This window comes from Brienomyrus brachyistius, chromosome 9 (genome assembly GCF_023856365.1).
Source record: "Brienomyrus brachyistius isolate T26 chromosome 9, BBRACH_0.4, whole genome shotgun sequence".
Taxonomy (NCBI): Eukaryota; Metazoa; Chordata; class Actinopteri; order Osteoglossiformes; family Mormyridae; genus Brienomyrus; species Brienomyrus brachyistius.
Genome location: NC_064541.1, coordinates 26,598,629 through 26,616,526, shown reverse-complemented (window position 1 = coordinate 26,616,526; position 17,898 = coordinate 26,598,629). Strand labels below are relative to the sequence as shown.

At 46.5% G+C, this 17,898-nt stretch overlaps 2 long non-coding RNA genes across 2 annotated transcripts; one reads left to right on the top strand and one right to left on the bottom strand.

Annotated features, from left to right (window-relative positions):
- Positions 1–92: 92 nt before the first annotated feature.
- Positions 93–1,774, top strand: LOC125748531 (uncharacterized). The gene is made up of 2 exons (XR_007399583.1): positions 93–815; positions 1,489–1,774. It is a non-coding gene; the product is annotated as an uncharacterized LOC125748531 (long non-coding RNA).
- Positions 1,775–16,607: 14,833 nt separating this feature from the next.
- LOC125748532 (uncharacterized) lies at positions 16,608–17,261 on the bottom strand. Its single transcript, XR_007399584.1, has 3 exons — positions 17,178–17,261; positions 16,876–17,042; positions 16,608–16,734 (listed from the first exon to the last, which is right to left on the bottom strand). It is a non-coding gene; the product is annotated as an uncharacterized LOC125748532 (long non-coding RNA).
- Between the last annotated feature and the right edge of the window lie 637 nt (positions 17,262–17,898).

The following is a 17,898-nucleotide window of genomic DNA, read 5'->3' as shown; positions in this document are numbered from 1 at the left end:
TTGTCCCCCCCCCCCCCCACCCACCCCCATAAAGGCTTTGCTTTCATATGGGTAAACACACCCACATGATCCATTGCTGAACTATGTTACTAGTTGGCTTTATTCATGATTTTCCCTCCCAGAGGGAGAATTATCATAAGGAAAAAAATCCCTGTCCCAGAACATGTCAGTTTGAAGGGGAAACTCACTTTGAATCAGCCACTTTCAGGGCCTGCAGATTCCTACCTGCATTTACAAGGTAGCTGCTCTCGTCGTGCAAATCGCTCCACTTCCTGTCAAAGACCTGGAGTCCTGCAGATGAACACAATGCCCTTTTCTGTGCCGAGTAATTTGGCAGAACAAAAATCCCTTCTGCTATTTTCTTGAGGAGCATCACAGTGTCCATTATGGATCCTTCACGTAAACATGGTGCACAATTGCGCCGGCGTGCCTAACAATGCGGACGGCTCTCTGCCATCCGACCCCACGCTGCGCCACTTTGGATGGAGCCTTTCAAATAATGCGAAGCATGTCAATCTTCTGTGGAGAAGTCAGAGGAAACCTGGGCATGTATTTGTCTTCGGGTCTTTAAAATATTAATATTTTAAAGTTAGAAAAGAACTACATAAAAGAAGTCAGACTGATTTTGAGCGAGATCGTGTGATGAAATATCCCTTCGCTTTTGCTCCAGTAGACATGTCCACCTCAGAGAGAGGCTTCATCACTCAAGGCCAACGATCGAGGCCTGGGGCGGCGTGCGACTCCTCGCCGTCCAGGAACCGAACCGGCTCGGAGATCAATTTCAAAGGGTCTTCTGACGGAGTGCGAGCAGGCAGGTGGGCCCTTGAGACGTAGTGGACGGAGGGGAGGTGGCGAAAGTGGGGCGTTGCTCTCAGAGGGGCGTGTGAGCTGCCAAATCACATGACGCAATACATAATGGAGTTTGGGGCTGTTTGCACTGCGATTTTCTGGTCAGCACTGGACATCTGTTTATGAAGTGTTCTTCAGGTGAGACAGGAAATTTTACAGATTGCAGTGCTGTCTTACAGGCTGACGTGCCATCTTACAGACAGTGGTACCATCTGCCAGGCTGATGTGCCATCATAAAGGCTGTGCTGCCATCTTTCAGGCTGTGCTGCCATCTTACAGGCTGTGCTGCCATCTTACAGGCTGTACTGCCATCTTACAGGCTGTGCTACCATCTTACAGGCTGTGCTGCCATCTTACAGACAGTGGTACCATCTTACAGGCTGTGCTGCTATCTTACAGGCTGTGCTACCATCTTACAGGCTGTGCTACCATCTTTCAGGCTGTGCTGCCATCTTACAGACAGTGGTACCATCTTACAGACTGTGCTGCCATATTTCAGGCTGTGCTGCCATCTTACAGGCTGTGCTGCCATCTTACAGACAGTGGTACCATCTTACAGGCTGTGCTGCCATATTTCAGGCTGTGCTGCCATCTTACAGGCTGTGCTGCCATCTTACAGGCTGTGCTGCCATCTTACAGGCTGTGCTGCCATCTTACAGGCTGTGCTGCCAACTTACAGACCGTGCTACCATCTAATAGGCTGTGCTGCCATCAGACAGACTGCTGTGCCATCGTACAGACTGCTGTGCCATCATACAGACTCCTGTGCCATCATACAGACTCCTGTGCCATCATACAGGCTGCTGTGCCATCATACAGGCTGCTGTGCCATCATACAGACTGCTGTGCCATCATACAGGCTGCTGTGCCATCATACAGACTGCTGTGCCATCTTGTAAACTAACAATAAACACCAGAAAACAGACTGAAGCTCGTTTCCAGGATGGGATGTAGCAGCTAATGGACAGTGAACCAGACTGCGGAGGTCCTGCTCTGCGAGGCAGGGGGCTGAGCCTGCGCTGATGCACATACCAGAAGGTTCTCTCTGTATGGACGCTGCATATCTGTTCCCAGTTATCTGAGGGTTCGAGGCCATAGGTAGGAAACAGAGGGGAAATTGGAGACCCTGAAAATGGGAGAGGCGGGGGACATGTGCAGCCCTGATGGGTGGCCCCAGACCCGGCTTGGAGACCCTGATGAGGGCGATCATTACAATGCTATGGTGATGGGACAGCTCACATACCTGAGCCTGAGTCCTGAAGTATGAGTTGTTAACTCAGTTGTTCATTACTGTGGAAGGAAGTCCCCCCTCCCCACCCGAAACCTGCCACATCAAAATCTCTTCTTCAAAAATACTGACACATCAGTATTTCATCATAAACGTCTTCCATCCTTAAATCCATATTCCGTATTCCTTGACTAGCACCATGTCCCAGGGGTGCCAGTCATAAAACTGTGGAAATATAGTGTCGTGCAAATGTCTTCTATCAAAGAAAATGTTTAGGGCTATTTATCTGAGTAATAAATGCATATCTGCGCAGCAAAAAGCACAATTTAACATTAGAATATATGGAAATTAACGGTAACAAAAAAAAAATAATAACAAAAATTTCTTCTTTGCTCCAGCAAGTTACTGATATGTAGTTGAATGAACACTCTCCTCAGGGGCACCGCAGCCATTCCAGTTCAGTTTCACCACCAGCTCAATTAATTAATTAACTTCTTTAGTTAAATAAGTGAATGAGGTATTGATTAGCCAAACATGGTGGGATCGGGATCGAGTCAACAAACACATGGCTGTATTAGATAGTTGCAGCCAGTACTAGAGTAACCTTAGGAGTGGTTATAAAGCTGACTCACATTGGCAGATGATATTGTAGTTTTACAGCATAAAGATTATTTCAATTTTCTTAGACTGCCTAAGACATAGTACTGTATACTCCCCAGCATATACGCTTTAAAAGAGCTTCGTTCAGTCTTCTGGTTACGTGTCTGAGTCACTGAAGCATCTTTTTCGTTACGCGGACCACGCTGCCCCCCTCCACTCGCTAATGGATCTCTTTCCCGAGGAGCTGACATATTAATTTTTACATTTTTCCGACTCGTTAGAACCGAAAGTATCCCCGGTCTCTACGCAAGCTCTTTAAGTTGTTGTTTACGAGAGGAGCCCAGAGTCCCACTCTGTGAATATATAATGCATCTTTATTGAGATTCTGAAATCATTACAGTTCATAAATATGTATTTCTTGACGGCTGGGGGATTCACAGTGGTATATAGAGTTTTTATCCCAAGTCTATGATTATTTCTGTATGTTTCTTCTTGTACTAAGCTTATTGTTTTCTCGCGGGTGGTGAAATATTATAGCAAAGATTGAGGAGGATTTGGTCCGGTTTGAGGGCTGCTGTCACCAGTCCTTGACGGAATAGAACCTCATACTTCCAGGTTGCTTTGGCTCTCTGATTCCCTCGTTAGGCCCATTTGCCTGTAATTATTGCGTTTAAATTTGTACATGTTGTCTTTAGCAATGGCAACTGTTTGATAACCAAATCACTGTGCTGTAATCCGTACCCTGGACTATCTCTTTTAAATCTCTTAATTCATCTCTTAGCAACATACCTGGATGCTTCTCCATGACGAGTATGTAAACAGAACCATCAGTTGCCGTTAAGTACCATCGATAACTCAATAAGCAGATAATTACATGAATTAATTCATCAGACACAAGTTGCGAAGACATCTTAATGCGTTATAGTCGTGTGAGAGCCATTAATGGAGGCCATGTCACTTTGAACGCAAAATAACACAAAAGCAAACTGCTGGCAGCAGGAGCATCTTTGAGTCTAAGGGGGCTGGGGGTGGCATTGGTTTTTCTTCTGCCCCTTTTCAGCCAATGACTCATAAAACTGAAGAAAAAAATATATATAAAAAACACAAAATACGCATGACACCAGCTGAGTACCTAGCCTCAGCAGGCTGGTTCCTGCGAATTTTCGGCTGTTTAAAATGACAGGAAAATGCACTGCAGTGTGTGGAGACGTGCAGCATGGGCACATTACAAGTGGCGAGAGTATAAAGCGTGCACTCTCGTTCTATTGGTCTGCTGACACTGTCCCGCCTCCTCAGTACCCCTCGATTGGCTGCAGCGGACGACTTTCTATCTTCTGCTTCCGAGCCTGATCCTTTTCACAGCTTCGACATGGCTGGATGTCAGGTGCAGCTGCTCAGTCAGAAGCTTCCTGTTAAGCTCGGTATCTCCATCTCTCTGGATGACGGCATGTGAAAACCTCGACTTTCTGTTGTACCTTGGCGATGCCATACATTACTGTTCCATAATGGACAACTCAGGGACAAAAATTATCTGCAGGAACAAAGACGGAGGTTCTCATTACTCTGAGTCATGTTGTAATGAGCTCCAAATGACATCATTCTGCCAAGGGTATGGCATTCGCAGTTTCCGATAGCGATGCTATGATGTTCGCCAGTCGTGGTTATAATGTGGCATGACTTAAGACCAAGTCCAATTGAATTAACAGCAAGGCTCCTATCTCTGTACGTGCTTTAATCCCGATTTGAAAGGCAGAATGTCATGTATAGGGCTGTTTCAATTCATCATTCCACCCCTGAAAACACACAGTCTATTTCTTTTACACAATAGGTGTCTAATTACACTTCGGTGCACATTTGAAAAAGTATGTAGTCCAATTTTCTGAAGTACTCAGATCTCGGTGCTGAGTGTAAGGAGGCTGGGTTGAGAACCATCATCTACCCGGTAGAAGTATGTTGCCTTGCCTTTGTCAGTACAAAATTTAGCCGTTGGCCTACTGAGGGATACGGGAATGTCTGGAGCAAGCTTGTGATAGGGCCTGAAAGACCTGACTGAAGAGACTGAGAAGGGCAGCTTTTGGCTCTGGTTGAGGAGAAAGAGGTGCGGAGATAACACCTAACCCAAGGTCCAACAGTAGGGGGTAGCAGGGAGAGATCCCTGCCACTGCTCCGCCAGCAGGAGATGTTCTGGGGTTAAAGGTGCCAAATGTTGCTCTCCGGCAGGACCAGGCTGACGACCGTGCAGCTGACCTATGGGTACTGGAGGTGGTGCCACAGGCAACAATGCCAAAGCAGGTCAATACCTACCTAATCAATGAAAAAAAAAAACATCTGGAAAGTAAGCATATCCTTTTTTCTGCTTGCAGATCTCTTGGTGCAGAGCCCTCAGCTGCAGTAAATTTTTTTTTAAAGTTTGCCGACAAATTCCAAACACTACCTTTGGTTCATATTTGACCAAAGCACATCGATGTTCAGTCTGAGTGTAATAATCTTCAGATGGAGAGTGTATCTGGACCCAATTATTGCTTGTCATTTGGGTCTTCTGACCTGTAAAGGTCCCAAAGCAGTCTGATCAGTTTAAGGTTTTCTCCCGAGTCATTAACCATTTTTTGGGTTGCTTATGCATCGATAACATGCTTCACAAAGCAGATAGTGAATATCCAGTACATCCTCACATGTATTGTCAGAGCTATGGTCAAGAATCTTGCTCAAGGATACATCAGCAGCACCTTTGAGTGGGATTTGAACCAGCCACCTTCTGAGCTGGCAGCCGATTCTTGAAGCATGACATCACCCCTGCTGGTTACTCCATGTTGTGCATTTCAGGTCCAGAAGCTAGAAATCCAAACTCAGATTCTGTTTCTACCAACCAGCTGAGTACTGCTGTGAGTCTTTGTGGTCAACTGGTTGGTAGAAACAAAACCTTGGTCTGGATTTGTAGCTTCTGCACCTGAAATACCCAACACTGTGGTCACTTGATGTCTGCCGTTTGAACGGTAACAAATAAGTTTGCCAGGATTTTTTAGGAGCTATCTGTATTTTTTTTAACAACTCCTTGTCTGACAGTGTCGTGTTTAGCCACCAGGAACCGGGTCTGCTAAAAGGAGTTCTCCTGTAATCCTCTCACAGGAGGACCTCATCGCTTTGGACAGTTTGCCCTGGGTTCGGTCTTGCGTGCGGACGATGGGAGTCCTTCTGTCTTCTCAGTTCCTGAGCTGCTGTTTTGTGGCGTACCGCTACACCTAGGCTTGCGGCCTCATTAGCGCCCACTGGCTGTGCCTGGCCTTCAGATGCTCTAGGTGCCTCCTAGCAGGCCACTCAGATCTGTTAGAATAAGGTTTTTTTAAAAAAATAAATCTCTTTCTCACAGTGGCAGAACAAACTAGCAAATCCTTGCCATACAATCGCACAATTATTTGAGGCTATTTTGGGCTTCTTTGGAATAAGATTATGGGCAAGTTTCTCCATTTAGTGGCAGAAGTAAAACTAGTTTTCAAGACTGCAAGGCCTACGCAAAAAATGACATAAAATCATGCATAAGTACAACACAGTAAAACCTTTCTCTACCTTGCCGTGATTTACTTACATGTATTTCTTCTTCCTGGGTAAGTGTAGGACTTTTAAAATAGAAGTCTTGAAGAAGTCTTTTCAAAGGTGCTACAATGCTAATAGTTCAAGGTTCTAAAATGCTAAAAATTAACAATCTGACAGTTGGGCCTAAGATTTTCTGGGGGGGGAATAGCATTACCAAAAGGGGATTATGACTGAGCAGCAGGTTTACTTATATATAGAGACTTATTTTATGCTGTATGTGTGTGTAGGTCATGTCCTACCCAGACTACATTTTATGAATTTCTTAAAAAACACAATTGTCCTTTCCTGACAGCCTGGATATCTGTTAGTCCTGCAGAAGACGTGTCCTACTTTCCTGCTGAGTGATGCTGGGTCCAGTCCAACCTCATTTGGACTCATTAAGCTAATTACTTTTTGTCTCAATTACCTCAATTATGAGTAGGCCCGGTGACACGTTTTTGGCTGTTTGTGTAGCGGCCATGCCGTCTTCAAGGGCAGCACAAATTCTCACTTCATGTGCAGGGTGGACTGTTATGTAGCTACGTCTCATATTTTAGGCAACATGGCGGTTAAGTGGGCAGCACTGTAGCACTCTATCCTGGGCTGGGGCTCCTCTGACGTTTGGCGCTTTTCCACTGGTATGCAGGAACCGAGCCGCACTACGAAGAGCGACTACAGAAGTTATAGCACGGTACCAGCTCGCTTTGGTTTTCAGCTGCAAAAGGAGTTGCCAGGTTTGCAGAGTGACAGTGATGTAAAACTGAAGAGGCGACTATTTACTGCTCACACGGTGTGAACTAACTTCCTAATTTTCTAGCACGTCTGTGGGAATTGCCGTCTTGCGGCATGTCAGCATCAAATGCTAGTGGAATTAGCATTTGCTTGTGTAATTTTGCATTGCGAATCCATTCTGTTGAGATGTTCTATAGCACTTTTTTAAGTAGATGGTTGGGAATTTTCAGATTCTGAGGTATGGTGAATGCATCAATACTCGACGATGTGCGATACTACTAATAATGGGTAATTTGGAGAATATGCCTTTTTCGCCTTCAGACAATCCACACATGGGACACAGGAGGCTGGTATCTCTGTGCATTTTCACCAATCAGATGGTGGTGACACAACCAGCTGCGTTTGCTCACACTACCAGCAGAGCCATGTCAGTACAGGTATGAATCGTGGTACGGCTTGGGTACGGCTTGGCAGCTTGGTCCTTGGTGGCAGTGTAATAGCGGCATTTGTGGCTGGAGTTTGCATGCTCTCCTTTTGTGTGTGTGGGTTTAATCCGAGACCCAAAAAAAGACAGTTTACGTGTTCTTGTGTGTATGAACTGCTCACAGCATATGTGTGCCCTGCGTCACACCCAGTCCAGGGTGCCACATGGGTCCTGGGAGTAGCTCCAGCCTCACTGTGACCCAACACCAAATGAGTGGCACGAATGAATGAATTTTCCATGCTTGCAGATTTATCTGCCCGTCACACATTATGCCATATTTTCACCCCTTATCCTGTTTATTTCTCACCTATAGTCTCCGTCTTTATTCAAGTACATCACTACTGACTGTGTCTTTTTGTCAGTTGCTTACCTGTGCTGACACCTCGCATCTCAGTTACTCGCCTATCTCAGTCTCTTTCAAGCATCCCCCTTTCCTGGCCTCATTTATCCTAATTCCCTTTCGATTCGCTTCCTTAGATTTACCCTTCCTGCATTTTATTCTCCCCCCAAACCAACCCACGGCGCAATCAGCAGAATTAAATCTGCTGTAATGGAGAGTTTGACTGCGCTAAACCCAGTCCGAGAGAGTAAATAATGCGTGTGCAGCAATGGCCCGAGCCTGCTTACAAGCAGTTCTCGCCAGGTAGCATTTCCTTTCTGCTCTTATCGTGCTTTTTGTAAGAACCAAACCAAGCTGCAACCCAGTCACAGATGACATTGCGAGACCTTAGCTTGCTGTGTCTTGTCGTTAAACAATTTACACATTTTTTTCCTCCACTTCTCCTGTCATTTGCATCCTGAAATGGAGCAGAGCACAGAGCAAAGCATATGTTATGGATCCGGGGCATTAAGGCTGTGTAAGGTCAGCAGCATTTACATACTATAGGCCACATACATCAAGCGCCTGCTTCAAAGTGACCAATGGGAAGACTGCTCTGATGTCCAGGATGACATCAACCTCCTTCTACGAGCTGACCAATGGGAACACTGCTGTGATACCCAGGATGACGTCAACCTTCTGCTTCGAGCCAACCATCGAGAACATGATGGCCAGGGTGACATCACCCTTCTGCTCAGGACGGACCAGTGAGAACACGGGCCTGATGGGCAGGGTGACATCACCCTTCTGCTCCAAACCTCATGCTGTTTGCTTCAGTGGTTGTACCTGGAAAATCACCGTTAATGTCCTTGCTGAGATTCTGTAGTTTTTTTTTCTGTCTTCACATCTGTCCTAGTGTGGAGCAGAAACCATCTCAGTCACTAGGTGTCTAGTGATGAGGAGCCAGATGGCGGCAACACTGAGCGGGCAGGGTAATCGCCGGGGTAGACCCTGGACAGGACGCCGCACACACAGCCGGGGAGATCTGATGGTACCATGCTGGATCTCAGTTATTATTTTAGAGTCTTTTCACTGGTCTGGCTGGCAAGCTAAACATGTTTAATGGTGACCTAAAGACACTTATAGCAACTATAGATTTTTTTAATGAATGAAACTTTACATAATACAAGACAGCAGGCTCTGCGGGGGGTGGGGGGGGGGGGTGTGGACTAGGACCACCAGAGATCCTTCCCCAAACTATAGACTGTGTTTCATCTACCCAGCTGAGTACACAATGACTGTGACTCTTTATACTCAACTGACTGGTTGAAACAAAATATAGGTATAGTTTTGTACTTTCTGGACCTGAACTGCCCACCTCTGCTTATCCCCCCCCTTATTGGTTGACATGTACATGACTGTGACAGATGGTGAAGCTTGTCTAGGACTTGGATCGGCGCAGCCTTTGAGCACCTGTCTCTAAAAGTCTCGAAACAGTCATGCTGAAACTCAAGTGTGGTTTAAAGTGACTCAGTATTAGGAATCAAGAGGAGAAGTGTGTATTACTCAGCTGCCGACTGACGGTCTGACATTTTGGTGGACTCATCTGTCTTCAGAAGCTCGTCACTGATTAGCATCGCTGATGGCTCGGTTCATATTGCGAGTGTGTACCTCCAAATCCGTCTTTGCGAGCTTATCGATCATTAGCATCGCTGATTAGCATCGCTGATTAGCATTGCTGATAACCACACTGCGCTGTACTTGTCCATAGTCATCTTCAGAAGGCCGTCTCCGTTCAGCTTTGCTGATTGCCCATTCCACACTGCGGCGTCCTTGTCAGTAGCCATCTCCAGGAACTCTGTTGATTACACCTTGTGATAGCATCTAAGGTTAACTTCAAAAACCGGCTTTGATTTCTGCAGCCAGCTACACCTATTAACTGCAGATCAGCCTTTCAGTTATGTAACCCCCTTCCCTACTATTCTGAAGGTGTTCCCAAAGCGTCCATGCGGTGTTTTATGGATTCAGAAGCATAAAACACAGTTGCTGTGGTTGTTACCCCTTTAGCCCAGCGTGAGTGTCTTCAGGGGCCTTGCATTACACATACTGCATTAAATAACAGGCAGAAATCAACCTGCTACCTACAAATTGTCACTGCACAAGTGGCTGCAGTTCCTCTCTCTAAAATCATGACCTCAGTTATGGTCCCACCGATACGGAACAGTGACCCAGAAAAGTTAGAAGAAACATTTAATTTTCCAGCTCATTTTGCATTTATTAGTGGATTGACTGCTCATTACAATGAAGCATCAACACATGATAAAAGCGTGACTAATTTTGACTAATGGGGTTTTGTATCTGACCAGGCTTGCAGGTACTTCGCTCTTGTTTCACACCTTGGAGGCTGTCAATCTTCATCAGGTTGCCAGCCGTTAGTGACCAACGGGGAGGGCACTATGGCTCGGTAGTTTTCACTGTTGCCTCATGCCTCTGCCACCAGGGTTTGTGTCTCGATTGTTGTCGTAGGGTCTCCTCCACATTCTCCAGTTTCCCCCCACCGTCCAAAAATATGCTGAGGTGAATTGAAGTTGCCAGATTGCCCATAGGTGTGAATGGTGTATGTGTGTGCCCTGTGATGGCTTGGTTGCCCCATCCTGGGTGAAATCCCTCCTCTGCATCCATAGCTTCTAGAATAAGCTTTGTGACCTCAAACAGGATGAATGGGTATAGAAAATGGCGAATAGCCGATGCAGACGCTCTGCTCACCTCATCTGTTGTAACTTTATGAAAACAATAACAAAAATAACTGCGATAGGCTGGCCCCCTGTCCTGGGTTGTTGCCTGCCTCGTGCCCATTGCTTCCGGGATAGGCTCTGGACCCCCCCGAGAACCAGTAGGATAAGCGGGTTGGAAAATGCATAGATGGATAATAATAATAATAAAAATGCAGATCCATGATGTAAATAGTACCATTCATAGCACCGAAGCAAGAGGCCTATGTTAACCTCAGAGACCATGTTTTGAAACACACGCACTAGTTAAGACCACCCAAAATGTCGACGTTAAGCAGATCAGGATTTAGTGAATTCCTTAGCTGTGCTGAGCTACTGTGTGATATTTTTAATACCATAATCATGTTCAGAGTCACAAATTAAAAAAGGGTGAATTTACGACTCGTACAGCATTCGTTTGCGGCGTCCTGTGCGGCGTTTAGAGCCGGTTGACTGTCCAGGCGCTATCGATTCCGGATTATCACGGCAGGACCGCTCAAATGGCGGCATGGGGCGTACCTCGTTTACGTTTACGAAGATTGGAATTCGTCCTGGACCGTAAACGCTTTAGGGCACGGAATTACTCACTCATGCTTCATCTCCCCGACCGAATGCATTTTCGAGAAAAATGAAGGGGGAGAGAGAAAAAAAGAGATTTCCTGAAATCGATGCATAATGACCCCGAGATTTATGGCTCACGGGTGGGAATACACATGGTGCCGGTCGGCCCAGGATTGATCGTTTGGGAAAAGCGCGTGCACCATGGGGGCAAATCGATTACAAGCAGATTTCCAGGAGCGTGCGTGAGCGCTTGCTATTTAATTAAGATATCCACTGGCAACTTCAAAATTCCAGTTAGAGGAGAAATGTTGGCTTGCCGGCGTCTGTCCCCTGCTGGCTTGGCCCTGATCCCCACTGATGACGTTCTGCTGTCGTCATCAGCCAGTGGTTGCTCGTGCAAACACACCGCGACGATGAGGCTGAAAGGATCTTTCTGGAAAAATGGAGCCGGTGGGGGGGTGATTTGATTCGATGAGAAGTCCAGCAATGGCTGAGCCACACAAGCTGTGCAGGCCAATCACCTTTCTCTCTAATTGGAGCGGTAAACTTATAAAATAGTTATACTGTTCGCCTACTGCCGAGACTAGGAATTAATTTTGCCTTCTTTCACGCAGGGTCACTAGGCATTGAATAAAACACAGCCTTTATCGTTGTGGCCTGTAGAGAATGAGCAGTGAACTGCCACATCTCTGCAGGACAACCCGGCTCTACAAAAGCACCACCTTCCAAAGTGATGGTGCTGGAAGAGCTGTTTGCTCTGTTGGGCCTGATACAGCACCGATCCGCAGTCAGTAGGCGACCCGGAACGTTGCACGCCGCTCATACAACCCCCACATCATTGACTGCCTTCCGAATATAAAACAATTAACCTCTTCACTGTTCCGCATTTTTCGGTCTGCCCACGGACTTCAAACTCTTTACAAAACCTCTAGAGATCACCGAAGCAGACCACCCACCCCCCCACCCCTGAACTTGTATCCAATAGGTTCCGGTTATAAATTACACCAGCACCCTGGAGGACCTTGGAAAATACAGCTGTGAGCAAGACTGAGTTAAAAAGAGGAAATATATGTTGTCAATACTGCCCTCCGCAGGGCGTGGGAGTGCCTGCAGCCGGCGTATTAGCTATGCTGTACCCCAGCCGGGCCCACCAGAACTTGTGTTAAATGGACTGTGACTGAAACAAGCTTGGGTCACTGAACCGATATCAACAATGCCCATGTAAGAAGGGTGTTATTCCCAGTAGGTTATGGGGAGGGGGGGAGAAAGAGCGAGAGAGAGCTAGAGTGAAAGAGAGAGAGAGAGAGAGTGAGAGAGAGAGAGAGAGAAATCACACAGGAAGAAGCTGAACACACAGAATGGGAGACATGCTGCGTCTCACCAAGGCCGGCCTTTTAGGTCGTTATTCTGTCTTCCTGAATTTAGGTGTCTTGTTTTGTCAGGTAATTGAGCGGCACCCAGCAGGTGCCTCTGTTAAAAGGGCTGCCCTCCTTCCTAGGGGTTGGCGGGTGGGGGGGTGGGAGGAGAAGGATGCCTATTGTGAGGAGCCACAGTGAACGCAACCAAACAGATTTTATCATCGGTGGGGGGTCACTGTCAGTTCCTCGCTTTTTGTTTCACTGCCTTGTAAACAGCAAAGCGGTCAAAATGAAAGGTTTCGCTTGACTTGGGTAACTGCTCCCTGCTTCTTCCTAAACTTAGCCATGAGTTCACCTTCTGTTTTTACCTGCCAGCCATTCTGCAATCCCCAACTGGGCACATAACGACACCACAAGAAATTAAATGTCACATTTTCAGGATTTACTCACAACAGACGCTTGTGAAAGCAGTGCAGTAGTGTTAAAATACGGTCCTGCTGCATGAACGGGACCCTGTACTGTATAAATGGGCGAAACTCGACGTAAGTGCAGCTCTCCCACAGAGTGACTGGAGGGTGTGGGCTGGAGTTTGGTGCCCAAAGTCCCCCTGTCCTGCTAAATCTTCACCCATTAAAAGCAGCACTGAGCCTGACCCACAGGCAAGGTGACAGATCTTTTTGGAGCATCTGACCCAAATGCAGGGTCTGAAGATAGCAGGCGTGTGGCTGGGGTGGCGCAGGACGTTTTGGGAGGGGCCTGCATTTTTACCGGCGGCTGCTTATGCACGTGGAAGAGGAAAAGCGCTGAGTTGGCTAAAAACTAAAAAAAGGAACGTAAAAGCAACAACGGAAACTGTCCATCTTTTACCCAAAGCGGCGATGCTTTTCGAAACGTAGCGGGACCCTTCGCTAGGTTGGGGTTGGCTGATCAGAAGCATCGCTATGGCGATCGATCAGGTGACCTGTACTCTGAGTGTGAGCCTAGCCTAATGACCCTATTAAATATGGTCAGCTGGGTGGCTTTTTGGGGGCATGTCTGTAAATGACCCCATATGCTACAGTTAAATCTGTAATCTTTCATCACAGCTGAGATGCCACAGATTAATAGCCAGAGTAACATTCTATTTTTCTTTAAATAATAGTTTATCGTCAGCTAACACTTTAATCAGATTTCAACCTCATTCAGTTGGCTGTTTTGTGCCTTTTGCATGTTGGTATTTTATACCAATGTTCAATATGGAGGTGACTGGAAATTTTTTGGAAACGTTTATTACGCCCTTTGCCGAGTATGCTGTGTTTGCTATGTGATATTTGTCTGTAAAAACCCTTATATTGTTCATGTAAATTATTTATTGGGTTTATTTTATAATTTTCACGGCGTTGTGCTGACATGCCAAGTAATGCCCCAATGCACAATTTCATATAAGACACCCTCCCCATCCCGAGTAAAAATGTAGACCAACTGGCGAGGAGCTGAGAGGAAGCAAAAACATGGAATGTCCCCGAGGAGCGGATTGGGGAGACACTGGTCTAAGAGAATGAAAGTAAACACTCGTTTGCACTCCAAGGGCTGATAGAGCATGTACTGCTGTACGAAGGCAAAGCACAGTAACTGCATATTTTATTAAAACCTTGTTACATCTGACATCTGCTCTTCTAGGCTCCGTTTTATCTTATGACAAAATATCTTTGTTCAACTATGTTCAGTTTTGAAGAAAACAGCATGAAAATGAGTGTCTGCATTACAACATTGCCAACATCTGCATTACAACCAGGCCAAAACAGTATCAGTATCAGCGAGGTTGCTGTGTTTTGCCTTTGTAAGGAGTGTTTGTCCACCTGGTGTTCTTTAAGCATTGAAGTTACGGACAACGTTTTGGTGAATGTGACACCTTTCTGAGTTTTCTTCACCTTCATATGTGCCGCCCCCATTTTAGGTTCCTACCTACCCCCCCCCCCACTATTCCTCCTGCCCGTCCTGCCCTTGGAGACCCTCCCCCCTCTCCACAAACCACAGCCTGCCTCTCTACATAAGCACATATCTCACGGTTAATATCAATGAGGTTCCTCTCTTACCCGGGGAGTGGTGGAGATTCAGGGGCCCTTATTGAAATAAAAATAAGAGACTTCGTTTGGTCTTTCTTTTGGGCCTGGGAGGGGGGGGTGGGATTTATTGATTTCCTGAGTCCATGAGCAGAAATATTGAAGAGATGGGGGAATTTAACATGCATTAAAGCCTGGTTCAAAAGAAACCTTGAATTTAATTCTGGTCCCATGGGCAGAGGGGAAATTCATATTTAAAAGCCGATCTATACGAAAGACAGGAGCTATAGCACTGGGTCAAGATGACTGACTCACCTTGCAGGTTCATTAAAATTAGAAGAGCTTTGGGAGGATCATGGGAAGGAAGAGGTTGGGGATTTCATGCTTTTCTTGTTTACCGTGAGGATAACCCCCAACATAAAACACGCATCTGACCATCAGGAACGAGTCTCTGTTTAAGACATATTTGTAGCGCAATTTCACTTAGCAACTAACCAACCACATGGTTATAATTACACTCGGTTTCACATGACTGGTTACACAACGAGTCGTCCAACCTTCTGACCTACCACTTTGCATTCAGACGGCTCTTGCCTGTTCACGCTGGCTGAATTGCAACAAACTTAGTCAAGATATGCGCATAGTGCTTTACTGAAAATCCTGGTTGGGGTCGCAGGGAGGTCTGAAGCCTATCCCAGGCAGCAGAGAGAACAGGGCTGAGGTACACCCTGGATGGAATGGCAGTCCATTGCAAGGAACACACACACACTGAGAATTTTAGCCATGCCTAATTGCACGTCTTTAGTCCATGGCAGAAAACCCACATGACCTGAAGAGAACATGCAAACTCACACCTACAGAATAACTTTGGGGTTCAAACCTCCAACCCTGGGGCTGAAAGGCCACAGTTCTTCATTGTGAACCACAATGCTGCCATTCTGCTGAAAATAAAATGTAGAATTCTCCAAAATAAGTCCGCGGAATGTAGCCGCAGCTGTATCTGAGTGTTGTCTTCGCTATCAAGGATTAGCATAAGCGAACGAGGCCCAGCTGAATTTCCATGAAGCACTAAAAGCCGATGGAAAATAAATGTGAGTGCAACACATCTGTAGATTTGCCCCTTGGTCTTTAACTCGCTCCCTTTGGCCACCGAGCTGTTAAAGTCTGTTAACTATGACAAATGAAAGCTGGGCTGCGCTTGAGTTTGGGGCCAGACCCAGCAGCGTAGCGGCGTGCCGTTTACCCCCGATGGAGGTGCATCTCTCGTCTCTGAGGGCTTCTGCTACGAGGCCTGGTCCAGCGCCAACGTGGGAAGATGGCCGCAATAAACTAACCTCGTAGATGAAAGAATATTTATGGTCTGTTTGCATCTTAAATACTGCTTCTCCATAATTGGTTTATGAATGGTTGTCAGCCATCTTGTAAATTAATAGACCTCAGTGCTACTTGCTGAGGTATTCTGGGATGGACTGGAACTTGCGATGGTGTAATGGAGCAGAGAGATGACATTCCATTATGGGAGAGAGATCATGTTGTCAGAAACACAAACAAACACGCATGTTTTTGTGCACCTACATGATATCAGTGTTTAACACGTACTATATGTTAATATGATGACATTACAGTCTGTCCTGATATTTCACACTAATAACGAAATCCAAACTCACTCTTCAACAAGAATGGCTCAAAGCCCATATTAGAAAAGACGAAATAATTAAGTGTTTCTGCCCACAGGCTCCGTATTATTTTCAGTGCTGTGACTGGTTTGCGGCTCATGCCAGTATCCTGTGTGCCAGAACTGTGTCACTCTTTGACATTTCCCCCCATTATTTTGCAGTGGCTGCCAGTAAATCGTTAGGTTTTAACCTTATGCGAGGACGGTGAGGTCTTCTGGAGTTACGATTTATCCTGTTTTATATCTTTCCCATAATTTATATTATACTAATAAAACCGCATTGTATTACTACATTCTACAGATTATTAACCCGGTAGGGGGGCCGGGGGGGGGGGTTACAGAGGTGTTTTTTTTTTTTTTTTTTTACTTGGCAGTTATAAATATAAAAGACTGCGAAGGCTTTTTAGAGTATCAGTCTGTGCAGTATAGGGCGCGTGGTTTCACTGGTTCCGTGGACCTTGGGTTTCTAAGGCATGCAGCTCATGTCCTGGCCTGGAGACAGAAGTGTGGACTTTTCAGGGTGCAGATTTTCGACACACGGGTACCTGGTGCAGTATGAGAAAGCTGGTCAAAACTGTGGCTGAAACATGGGGTGGGGAGGGGGGATTCTAAGGTATTAAACTCGAATGTAGGGCTGATGGGACAGGCAGAGAAGCAGATAGTGTCACGGCACTCGTGAGTCATACCCGTAGCGTTTACTTCCACAGTACCGTCGGTGTACAAACGGCCGCCCAGTGGTCACTGAGTCCGTTAGACAGTACGCCACCGGTAGCTGTCATCACTTTGGACAGCTGAGTGATGAGGCGGCTGCAGGACGCGGCGTTCATGGGACCAATAAGCCGAGTGCGGAGGACTGGAGGAACGGGGGGACACGGGAACCGGGGAGAGGAGGACAAACACGGCAAAAGCTGGACGCGGAACACCGGGAAACCGACATCTCGGGTGTGTATCTTCAGGGCTAAACTGAACTGTAAACAGAATTACGTACCTGGAAAAGAGAGGCAGTAGAGAAAAGCAGAGCTGGAAGGCAAACACTGAGCCGTGTGCTCAAAAGGCAACGAAGGCGAACCCTGAGCAAAGCGTGCCGTGCGCTCTGAAGAGAACCCAACACCCTGACTTCAGGTTCAGTGCCAGGTCATATGGCCCTCGCTCAAAACTGTAATCAGCACAATAGTGCTGCTGGAGTTACACTAAGACTGAAAAGGATTGTGGGATTTTTATATTCCAAAGCTGCATTTAATTAGCTGTGTAGGGCAGGTAGAAAAACAAGTTGCGCAAAATGTTCACACTTGAATGAAAACTCGGATAGCAGAATGAATCCCAGTGTCATTCTTGGTTCTGGGAGCCCGTAACCATGGACAGAACTGGAGCAGGAATTCTTGTCTGAGCTGGACATGCCAGGGCACCTCTGGCGTTCCGAACCGGGGCTTCTCCTCCGTCCTGCCAGAACGTTAGCGGAGGAATCGCTAGTGCAGCTAGCATCAGCTGCCGAAGACTTGCAGTTAATGAGGCCTCCGAGGGCTACCGGTTTCAGCCAGCCTTCAGCCCTCCTTAGTGCATTTCACACACACACACACACACACACACACACACACACACACAGTCTGCCAATAGCTATACCCGTATTGTATTTCATGAGCTTGGGTCCAACAAAACACCCACATACCAGACCTGGGGGGTGAGAAAGGTTGTAGGGAAGGAGCACCTCT